The sequence below is a fragment of the Heterocephalus glaber genome, unplaced genomic scaffold, assembly GCF_053883595.1.
Source record: "Heterocephalus glaber isolate CG9 unplaced genomic scaffold, H.glaber_assembly_v1.0 deba00001463, whole genome shotgun sequence".
Taxonomy (NCBI): domain Eukaryota; kingdom Metazoa; phylum Chordata; class Mammalia; order Rodentia; family Bathyergidae; genus Heterocephalus; species Heterocephalus glaber.
The window spans coordinates 15,079,339-15,090,672 of record NW_028258310.1 but is presented as its reverse complement, the minus strand read 5'-3'; the positions used below and the strand labels follow the sequence as shown (position 1 = coordinate 15,090,672).

Here is an 11,334-nt window from a genome sequence, read left to right as displayed (position 1 = left end):
TAAGGTAAGCAGTCTATGAATGTTATCTAATGTTGTTATTAATAATGATGTTCATTTTTATGGCTGCCTTGAAATTGAAATGATCAGATTCACTTTTATTATCTTAGCACCCTATCAGGCATATAGCAAATGTTAAAAATGATTCCAGGGCTTGCTTATTGTGATTATCATAATTGTATCTGATCTTTTGAATGCTAGAATGAATAGGTAGCTACTACACTGAGAGTTTCTCAGTAAAGAACTCTTCTTAATTGTGCATCTCCACTACTTATTATCAGATGTGAAATATAACCACCTTTTAGTAAATTGAATAGAATCATTTCTTTGAGTCTGACTGCTTAACCAAAGATACAAAAGCTATACTGTATTGAAGTGAATTGACTCTTGAGAGAATTGTTTATTCTTCAGTGTTATTCACACACATGGAGTTTGTATATTGAAAATATTACTTCTGATACTTAACTTCAACTTTCTTCACATTTCATTAATTCTCTAATGGTAAAAATTTACCTTTCCTCTTCTGGGCAGAGTGGTTGAGAATGGTTTTGCAAATGTCTGGTTTCTTTACCAAATCACAGATGGAGGAGAGCTTCAAACAGGCCTACCTTTCATTTCCCTTGCTGCCTCTCATGACCACAGCTATTCATCTTGTTCATTACAAGTTCATTTCAGCCACCTCCAGAATCAACCTTTAGGGGCTGCTAAACCTTAATTGGAATGAGGAAGTCAAGACTCTCTCCAGGTTTTGAAAGGACAAAGTAATGCACCTTAGTGGTTTGGGGGCTTCTCCAACCTCATGCCACCATTTTAACAGTCTCATTCCAAAGCATAAACGCCTTGGAATGATTCTCTAGAAATACAAGCAATTTGAGTGACAAATGCAAAATTACACAATTGGGGGAAAAGATTGTCAAGCCAAAACATAGAAAGTAATGATTCATTTTAGAAAATAAAATGCTCAAAGAAACATCAGGGAACTTGTTTTCGACTGCAGTTAGCTTAATGAAATGGTTCTCTATGTGGAGGTTTATTGGAAATCTGTGTTTAGAAGTCTGGAAATAAATTCCATTTTTAAGTTATGCATTTTTCTCTCCTCTCCCTCAGCATTTTCTGGCCCATTTTATTCAAACTGAATACCAGATATAAATAAGGATTCTTGAACTGCTTTTAAACTGCTGGCATCTGTTAGAATAGAAGGAAGTCTTATTTAGCAAAACTTAGGACAGTACAGAACAATTGCCAAAATGAGAGAATCTTTTATTTATGTTGTACAACAGTGTTATATAACCAGGCAAGTTGTTCATCTTCATTCTTTATGATGAGTATATGGGGCAATATATCTCTTAAAGTTTGGCCAGCCAAAAGTCCATTAGCTAGTGATGCATTATTTAGATGTTAAATTGATTTGAAAGAAAATTAATTATGTATGTTCAACTAAAAACCATCATTGCATTCAGTAAGCTCTTATAAAGACTTCCTTTATTTTTTTCAGTTACTTGTATTTGTGGGAGGAGACAGTTGTTGTTTCACTCTTTCCTGACATCTAGAGTCTGCAAAACCAAATAGTTAAAATGAAGAGACCAAGGTGATCACTTTCTAGGTGTTTGAAAGTGCAAGTATGCATACTGTTTATCTATCAAATGGGAATAATGATAGTATCTTCACCTGCCCATTCTGAAGATTAAAGCATTAAAAGCACTTCTTAGAACTTTGCCTGATACATATTATATGTTCAATAAGTGCTAAAAGATAAAAAATTATGACATCATCATGAACACAAAGCTCTGCAAAATGAATAGAAAGTAGTTTTGATTCATTTTGTTTATATTTAACAATTTGTCCAGGTTCAGCAAGAGAAATGTTGGATAGATAATTTCAGAGAGTTAGGAACTCTATACTGAGAAATAAGAAAATCCAGCAATAAGAGGTTTGAAAATAATGTGTACTATAACTGTGCTCTGTACATTATAGTGCATCAATCGTGGCTAAATGACAAATGCTAAATAGTATGTGTAGGGAGGCAAAAGTTAATAGCAAGGTTAAGAATTTGTTTGCTTCTACAAGAGGTGATAAAAAATATGGTGCATGTTTAAGTTTAAAAATATAAAACTTAGAGGAAAAGATGCATTATCAGGAGCAATGAGATAACTGCTTTTAAAGAGAAGAGGGTTTTTTTCTTTACATTTTAACTGTCATTGTTTATTGCTGTTTTGGCTACATTCTCTACAATTTCAGCAGCATCTTAAAGAGACAATGTGTCTATGTACAGTGAAAAAAACAAAATGGCTTTCAACATCAGAAATAAGAGCCACAGTTTAACTGTACAATATTAAGGGGATTCTGTGGTAGGTATAGGTTCTGTTTTCTGCAGCATGGACAACTTACATGGAAGTATGAGCACTATGAATGTGACAATAAAGAAAATATCCTTATAGGTGTGAAACACAGCATCCTGAAAAATATTTATTTCTACTATACAAGGCAGTTAGGAAGTATTCACATTTTAACAAATTTGTGCAAACTACAAGAAACTTGTTTATGGGACCATCATTCCACCTTGATGATAAGAACCTTTCTAGAAATGTCGAATAACCATGAACAGTTTATAAATCTAGTATTTATGTGCTCCACAGCCCTAAAACCCAGGAAACTGACTTAAGGAACTCAATATGGCCAACATGGATCATTTTTACATGCCTTGATTATTAATGAATACCAATATCTCTTTTAATATTTCTCTATGATATACAGTCAACTTGCACCTTCGAAGATCATTTAAGTTTTTAGCAAAAGAAGCAACATCATTTAGCAGCAATTAAAACGCCTTCAAGAAGGCTTAAAAAAATACAATATCCAACTAGAAAAGCCATATTTTAAAACATTTGTACAAGAATAAGGTGCTGAAACTTAGTAATTGAAATAAAACATCTGTACAACAATTTACAATAGAGCTAGAAGAGAATTTATCATTATCCTGAATAGAACTGGTCTGCATTTGGTTACATACTCTCTCTTGTTTTAATGAACAAAGCCTAATAACAAAAGAAAAATACCTGTTAATAACTCTAACTAGGTGAAAGCACTGGAGATATTACAATTTAGTGAATTCAACTGATTCCAAAACAAGCAGCTTTTTCTGTCAAAGGTGTAAAGTATCTAGGAATAAAAGCTCTCCTTTTAATATAACCAGTGGAGGGTCAGGGATTTAGCTCAGTGGTTTCGCTGCCTGCCTCAAAAGCAGAAGGACCCAAGTTAGATCCCTGGTACCAAAAAAAAGAAAAGAGAGAAAATATAACCAGTGGAAAGAAAAAGGGACATACGATTTTGAGGTACAACTTGGTAAAAGCCAGAATAGGCAAATGACAAAGTCTAACCCTGTCCAAAGATTCTAACTCGCACATTGTATTATTATAAAACACAATGGCCACTGTCATTCAGTTCTTTGGTTTCAGCAGATTAACTGACGAAAACTGAAGAATGTATCCAGGCACTGTAGTTCTTGTGTTAGAGATGTCTCACATTTTTTTCTATGTGTTTTGAAATAATGAAAAACAACCCTTCATATTAGAACTCTCTAATAACAATCAAATATATTTAAGTATTATAAACTTCATGTACATTGTTCCCCCAAATAAACAAACAATCCCCATTTGTCTTCTATCTCCACATGGTATTCCTGTCTCTGCGGCAGGCAGCCACCCCACACTGTTCCAGGTGAGCGCAAGAAGAGTACATTTATTCACTGTCCATGATCCACTCTCATACAAACAATGATATGAAGAATTTCAGTTCACAAACCGTCCTTCACCATGTCCTGTGTAAAAAAGAAAACAAAAAAACCCCACTCAAATGCTCTCAAAACTCAAATGTGCATCTGGAAGCAATTCAAAGGTATCATGCCAATCCTGGAGGAAAGTCAGTAAGTGATTATGCTTGAAGAAGGGACTGTAGGAGATGCCATCAGTCCAGCCATGTGTAAGTTTCCTGAAGAATTCGATCTTCTCATGTGTGGGAGAAGGCATGAATTGTTCACCCTCTGGTGCACATCAAATCAATCTTCTTTTCAGTATGCCAGACACCATCTTATAAAGGCCTTGGCTTCACTACTTACAACTGGTTTTACAGGGAACTGGACTTCTGTGGCTTTTAATATTGTATTGTCTTAAAGAATGACTTGTTGAGATTTATTGTGACCAAATGGCTTTCTACCATAGAGACATTTAAAAAAGATGACACCAACTGACCACATGTCAACTTTGTTGGAAATCTTTGGTGGCTCTTTTCCAACTACAAAACATTCAGGAGGTAAATACCAGCAAGTGCCTGCTTCTTGGGAGGTTAGATCCATTCCATCTACATCATAGCTGTCATCATCTATAATTTTGGGCAGACCAAAATCAGTAATTTTGATTTCTGCACATGCTGTCCCATCTACCAGAAGGATGTTGCCTGGCATGTATAATAGGAGGTTTGAACTCATTGAGATATCTTAGTGCATTTACAATCTGCATTACAATAGACCTAGCTTCTTTCTCTGACATTAATTTCTGTTGCTTCAGATAGAAATCCAAGTCATTGCCCTCACAGTATTCTAACACTCTGCAAAATGTATCTGTATCCAAGAAAAAATAGTCACACAGTTTATTCTGGGGTGATCCCATTATTTGTGTATTCTATACATTCTGCAGTTATATTTGTGGTAGTTTTCTTTTTTCTCATCTCTCCAGCTTTTATTAAGCTGATGGATCTTCACAGCAGCATATCTTTGCTCATATAGGCCAAAAGCCTTATACACTTCACTAAAGCCACCTCTTCCAAGCAGATGAAATAATAAATATCTTTCATTTAATGTTGGGTGGTCTTTGAACTGTGAATTATCTTCATTGTTTATTCTTTTGAGTTCCTGTATGTGAAGATTTCTGACTATTTCCAAACGTTCAATTCTGTCTGGATTTCTGCCACTTCCTTCTTGAGATGTCCTAGTCTAAGTTTGAAAATTTCTTCCTTTTCATGATATTCTGCCAAAGTCAACAGTTGTGGTAAATTTGGTCTCACAAAGGGATCATTCTCTGCTCCATTGACTGCTTTGTTTTTTCTTTGTTTTGGTTCAGAATTGGTAGAAGGTGCCTGAGAATTATTAGCTGTGGGAGGTTTGCATTTGGTGAGAAGTTTTCTTTGCCTTTCAATATCTTCCCTGTGCTGATTCACCTATTCTTGTTGTTTCACAAGATTCTGAAATGCAAAACCATTTGTCCATTGTTCAGTAAAGGATGCACCATGTCTAACTGTTGTAAAGTGCCCAAGGCGTAATCTATCTTGCATACTCTTCTCTCTGCTTGATAGTTTTTCTTGTGTGCTTTTTTCAATAAGAAGTTTCGTGCTCATTGATATCCACTTATTTAATCTGTTTTATTTTTCAAGTTATTTTTGTTGATCATCTATTTGCCATCTGAGATCACAGTTAGCCCTGAGCAAATCATCTATACGACCTTCCTTTTTTTCCAGGTCCTGGTTTTTATTACTTTCTAATGCTCCTAATTTCAACACTTTGATATCAGTCAAGATGAAAGAAAGCTGAGTAGTTCTATTTATTTTTTCCCATTAAGTTTATTGGTACATTTTAGGTATTAAAATACAGTTACATTCATCATTAGAATCTTGTACCTTTACATGATGTACCTTGGTTCTTATTTTTTTGCCTTCCCCTTCCCACCCTTCCCTATTTGCAAAGACTTTGTTTCCATTTATTTTCTTTTCTCATATTTTTTTCTTTTCCCTTCTTTCCTTTCCCCTGCCCCTCCCACTTTCCCTGCTCCTTTAGATCTTTCCTTCCTATTACACAATATCAATTATACATTGTTTTAATTACAATATCAAAATTTAGAGGACGTTACCACAGATTTTACAGAATTTAAAAGGATATAGAAAGCATATTACAAAAATCTTTTTTGAAATAAATTTGACAACTTCTAAGAAGTACCTTGGAAGACAAATTAATGTAATTGACTCTGGAGGAAATATAAAACTTGAATAGCACCTATTAAAGAAAGTATATTCCTAGCTTGAAAAATTACCCATATGACAACAACAGTCTCATATACTTTTTTTTTTGCTTAAATTCTTTTATTGGTACATTTTTACGTATACAATATGTTTACATTTATAATTGGGTGCTGGTACCCATACATGATGTATCTTGGTTCTTATTTTTTCCCCAATACCTGTGTGCCCTTCAACCCCTCCACCCTTCCTTATATACATAGACATCATTTACAATTTTAACTGATGAATTGTATCAAACATTTAAAGCAGAAAAAAGAAGGAACACTTCTCCTCTCATTTTAGGAAATCAACATTGTGCTAATACTAAAACTGGATAAAGATCATAGAAGAAAAAAGTATGAACATAGATAGAAATTTGTTTAACAAAACAATTAGAAGTCAGATCTGGCCATATGTAGGAAATAGTTTTATTATAGGGATGGCAGTGTTGGCTCAGCATTGGAAGATCCACTCCCATAGGTCATCATTTTATCTCAGGAAAGGAAAAAGCCATAAGATTCAGTCATTAGTTGCAGAAAAAGTATTGGACTAAAATCTACAGCTGTTCATGTTAAAAGCTATCAGGAGACTAGAAGTAGAACAGAACCTTTTCAACAGACAAAAGGCATGTACTTCATACTTTCAGCAAAAATGCCTTATATGAATGGAGAGGATACAATGGTTTCTCCCTAAGGTGGGGAACAAGGACAGATATGCCTACACTTCATCTGTCCATTAAACTTTGAAACCTAGGCCCAAACCAAAATAGTCTGGCAATAAAAAGAAACAATTAGCATAGGATTGGCAAGGTGGAAGTAAAATCTTTATAAGTAGATGAAATGATCATCTTCAGAGAAAACACTAAGAAATCTCTAGGAGCCCCTAGAACTTGTGTCTGAATTTAGCAGAACTAGAAAACACAAGGTATATATAAAAATTCAGGTCTTATGTATACTCACTATAAATGAAGAATTGTATATTGAAATTTGAAAGTTATATAGGAGTACAAAGGACCTAGAAAAGTAAAAAGATAAAAAAAGTTAGAAGACATTTATTACCTAATTTTAAGACTTCCTCTAAAACTACAGTAATCAAGGTAGTGTTGGCATAAAGAAAGACATATAGATCATTGGAATAAAACAGAAAATCTAGAAATAAAACCACACATATATGGTCCACTGAGTTTTGAAAGATTATTTAACATTAACATTTTATAGAACAAAAACTCAACTCAAGAGCAGAGAAAAAAATAGTGTTTTCAGCAAATGGCACTAGAACACCTGATATCCATATGTAAAAAATTAACTGCAACCCTTTATTTCCTTACATAAAAATAACTTGAAAGGATCTATGAACCTAAATTTGAAAGACTAAAATTATAAAACTTTAAGAAGAAATTATAAGGGAAAATGTTTATGAATTTAGGGTAGGCTAGAATTTCCTAGGATACAAAAAACATGATGGATAAAAGAAAAAAAATTGATAAATGAGATTCCATCAAAATTTAGAACTTTAAATGACATCATTAAGAAAATGAAAAGTAGTCCTTAAACAGACCATTTTTATAATACCTATAACCTAAGACCAGAATATATAAAGAATGCTCTCAGGTCATTAACAGACAACCCAATTAAAAGCAGTCATAAGAAGATGATAAATAGCCAGTACAGCACAAGGAAAGGTGTGCAACACTAGAACGAGAAAAATACTAATCAGTACAATAACAAGATTGAATTATACACTCCTGAAGGAGATGAAGTTAAAAGTTTTAAAAGAGCAAATGTCAGCTTAGGTGTGAACCATTTAGAAATTTCTAATACTGCTAATGTGAATGTAAAAAGATAAAACCATTTTGGAAAACAATATAGAAATTTCTTGTATTACTGTTAAGAACCAATAGTTCTGTTCTTAAGTTTTTACTTAATAGGAATGAAAATACATGTTCACAATAGATTTGTACGAGTTGACTATCCCTTATCTGAAATTCTTGGGAACAGAAGTGTTTTAGATTTTGGTTTGAAGTCCACTTGATCTGCAAAGAGGATAGCTACTCCTGCTTTTTTTTTTTTTTTTTTTTTTTTTTTTTTGGTTCCTGTCACATGGAGTATTGTTTTCCACCTTTTAACTTTCAGTCCATGAGTTTCTTTTAGAATTATGTGTGTTTCTTGTATGCAGCATATTGTTGGATCTTGCTTCTTGACCTATTCTGCCAGTCTATTTCTTTTGATTGGTGAATTGAGACCATTAACATTGATGGTGATAACTCATACATATTGACATCATTGTCATGACTTTTTCTTTTTGTTGGATTCTCCCTCTTTGCATTTAATTTCTTGTCATGCCCAACGGATTCATTCTGGTGGGTTTCCTGGGGTTGTGATCCTCATCTTTTCCTATGATATTGTCTAAAATTTTTTGGAGTGCTGGTTTGGTATTCATGAAGTTCCTGAGGTGCTCTTTGTCATGAAAGTATCATTTCTCCATTAATTTTGAAAGATAGCTTTGCAGGGTACATCAATCTGGGCTGGAGGCTGTTTTCCCTTAGGGCTTGAAATACACCACTCCAAGCTCTTCTTGCCTTGAGAGTTTGTGTTGAGAAGTCGGCTGTGATTCTGATAGGCTTTCCTTTGTATGTGACTTGTTTCTTTTCTCTAAATTCTTGTAGAACTTTGTTTTTCTGTTGGGTTTCTGGAATCTTAACAATTATATGCCTACCTGTAGATCTTTTTTGATCAAGGCTATTTGGAGTCCTATATGCCTCACTTATCTGTATGTCAAGTTCTTTTCCCCTGCTTGGGAAGTTTTCTGCCATCACTTCTGTGAATAGTTTTTTTATGTCATCTGCACTCTCTCCTTTTTCTTCATTGACTCTGATCAGTCTTACATTATTCTTCTTTGCATCATCTAGCAGCTGCTGGATTGATTTCTCATGGTCTCTTACAATTTTAAAATAATTTTTCCTTTCCTCCTCACTAATTGCAATCTTATCTTCTATATCTGAAATTCTATCCTCACATTGGTTCATTCTCCTGAGTAAGCTTTCAATGGAGTTTTTCATCTCCTGGAAATCTGTTTATATCTGTTTTATGGATTCCATTTTTTTCCTATGTTGGAATTCCTTCATGTTCCTCAGATCCTCTATTTTTTTTTTCTGTGTCTTCTCTAGATTGATTAATCATATCTTGCACTTTGGGCACAATCTCTGCTGATATGTGAGAAATTATTTCTAATTTTATTTTTTTCCAGATCCTCTTTTGTTGACAGTTCAGGGAGTCTAGGTGGTTGTATATCAGAGTGTTCCATCTCATTTCCCTTTGGGGTAGCTTTAGTTGATCTGGAAGTATAGTTTTGACACTTGTTTACATTTCTTTTCATTTTGATGGTAGGGGTGTGGTGTTGCTGGCACCTGCACGGCTCTCCTTCTGTGCACTGAGGGTAGTGGTATGGTGGCCCAGAAGCCTCCTCCTGAGTGCTGGGAGCAACTCACCTCTTCTGCACTGAGGGAGGGGGTCAAAGCTGAGTAATTTTAAAAGATAACTGCTTTGGTTATAAAACAAGGTGGTCCTCAAAAGCTAATGCAGTAGGGGAAGGGCTATTCAGTCAAACATATAAGGAAGGAGTAGAATATGAATTTGAATTTTGAGGAGAATGGATTACAGGAGGTATGCCTCTTAATGTACTCTAGCCATTTCCACCTTGGTCTTAAAAATAGTCACTAACTTTGTGGCCATGTCCCCCAATACTTTTTCTCTGACTACTTTCATTCTGGTTTTCTGCTTTTCTCTTTCTTCCCCTAGATGCTTCTGATTGTTTCTTCTCTAGTGTCTCTGATTCTTTGTCACTTAAATATCCCAAGCTTCCAAAACTGTGATTAGAGCTTTCATTATTTGTTGAGGCTTTAGCTCCAACACTACAACTACCAGTAAATCTTGCAATTCCACTTGCAACTCCAATAAATCTAGCTTTCAGTAACTCTTGCCTTCTTGGATCCAGACTAGGAAGCTCATCCATCGCACCTTCCCTGGGCCTCTTGGATGGCAGCGTGTGATTCAGCAGGGATCTGCCCACCACTGCTGAGCCTGGGGTTTGAGACATGGAGAGCTGGGGCCAAGGTGGTGGTCCCTCCAAACTTCCACTGCTACTTTGGATACTCATCAAGCTACTTTCCGGGAACTGGACCCCCCATGTGATGGCAGCAGCAGAGGCAAGGCACAGGCACCAGCCTCCATCATGGTGAGGATGCACTGAGGGCTAGCAAGAGCAAGGGCTTGTGGGGATAGTCAAGGGGATGGGGAGGAAAGAGGTGAGGGAAGGAGCGGGGACTGAAAGGAGCGAAAGGAGGAGCAGTGTGGGAGTGGGCAGATGCTCTGGCAAGGAGACAGAGGGCCAAGAAGGGGTATTTTGATTATTTGGAGAGGGGATTGATTCCATTGTGTGTTTTACTATAACAACTTTTTAAATTTAAATATTCATCCTTATGTTTTGACCACCCCACACTGATTGTTCAGCCATATATAGCCATTTCTATCAAATAAAATATTATGGTGTGTCCTCATGCACATATTCATTGGATCTAACATCTTACAACTTCTAGCTCTTCTCCAAAGTCAAATGACCATGAAAGATCAAATTATTTGAATGGATTCAGGACATCAAGGCAGCCAGAACAACACAATTAATGACACTTATGAGAGAGGACCTCTAGAACTGCCTCAGAAAGTGGCCAGAATGACGGGATGACTGTGTTGAAATTGAGGAGGAGGACTTTGAGGAGCTTTAATGGAAATATGTTTTTTACTGTAATAATTACTTTTACACTTTACATTCACTGTAATTTATGATCACATAAGCGGGTTATTTGATTTAAAGGAAAAACCTCTGGTGACATCTAATGAAATTATAAGCCAATAGTGGAAACCAATTAGTTTAAAAGTTTAAGAAACAAATACAAGAGGGAAAATGACATACTGAAGCTAACACAACTAAGTGGAGCTAAATGAAGAGTGTAATGCTGAGAGGTAGGAAGGGCATGAGTCAGGTGCTCACTTCTGAAAGCATCATAAAGCAAACACCAAGAATAGAAGCACTCCCTTCCAGAGTTTTCCATTCCAGGAGTTCTCCCTGGTTTTATTTTTTCAGTCTGTTAAATTAATTACTCTAGGCTACACAACATTGTTAAATTCTTTTTGTAACTAAAATGTTATATTGTATGTGATGTAATTATTAGGTAAAAAAGAAATATGTTAAGTAAAAATGATATTGGCTAAAGTCCCAGCATGAAAAAAGAAAAAA

The 11,334-nt window shown here is 35.3% G+C and overlaps 1 pseudogene; it reads right to left on the bottom strand.

Moving 5' to 3' along the window:
- Nucleotides 1-3,916: 3,916 nt before the first annotated feature.
- On the bottom strand, nucleotides 3,917-10,411 carry LOC101726053 (serine/threonine-protein kinase tousled-like 1; annotated as a pseudogene).
- Nucleotides 10,412-11,334: the final 923 nt, after the last annotated feature.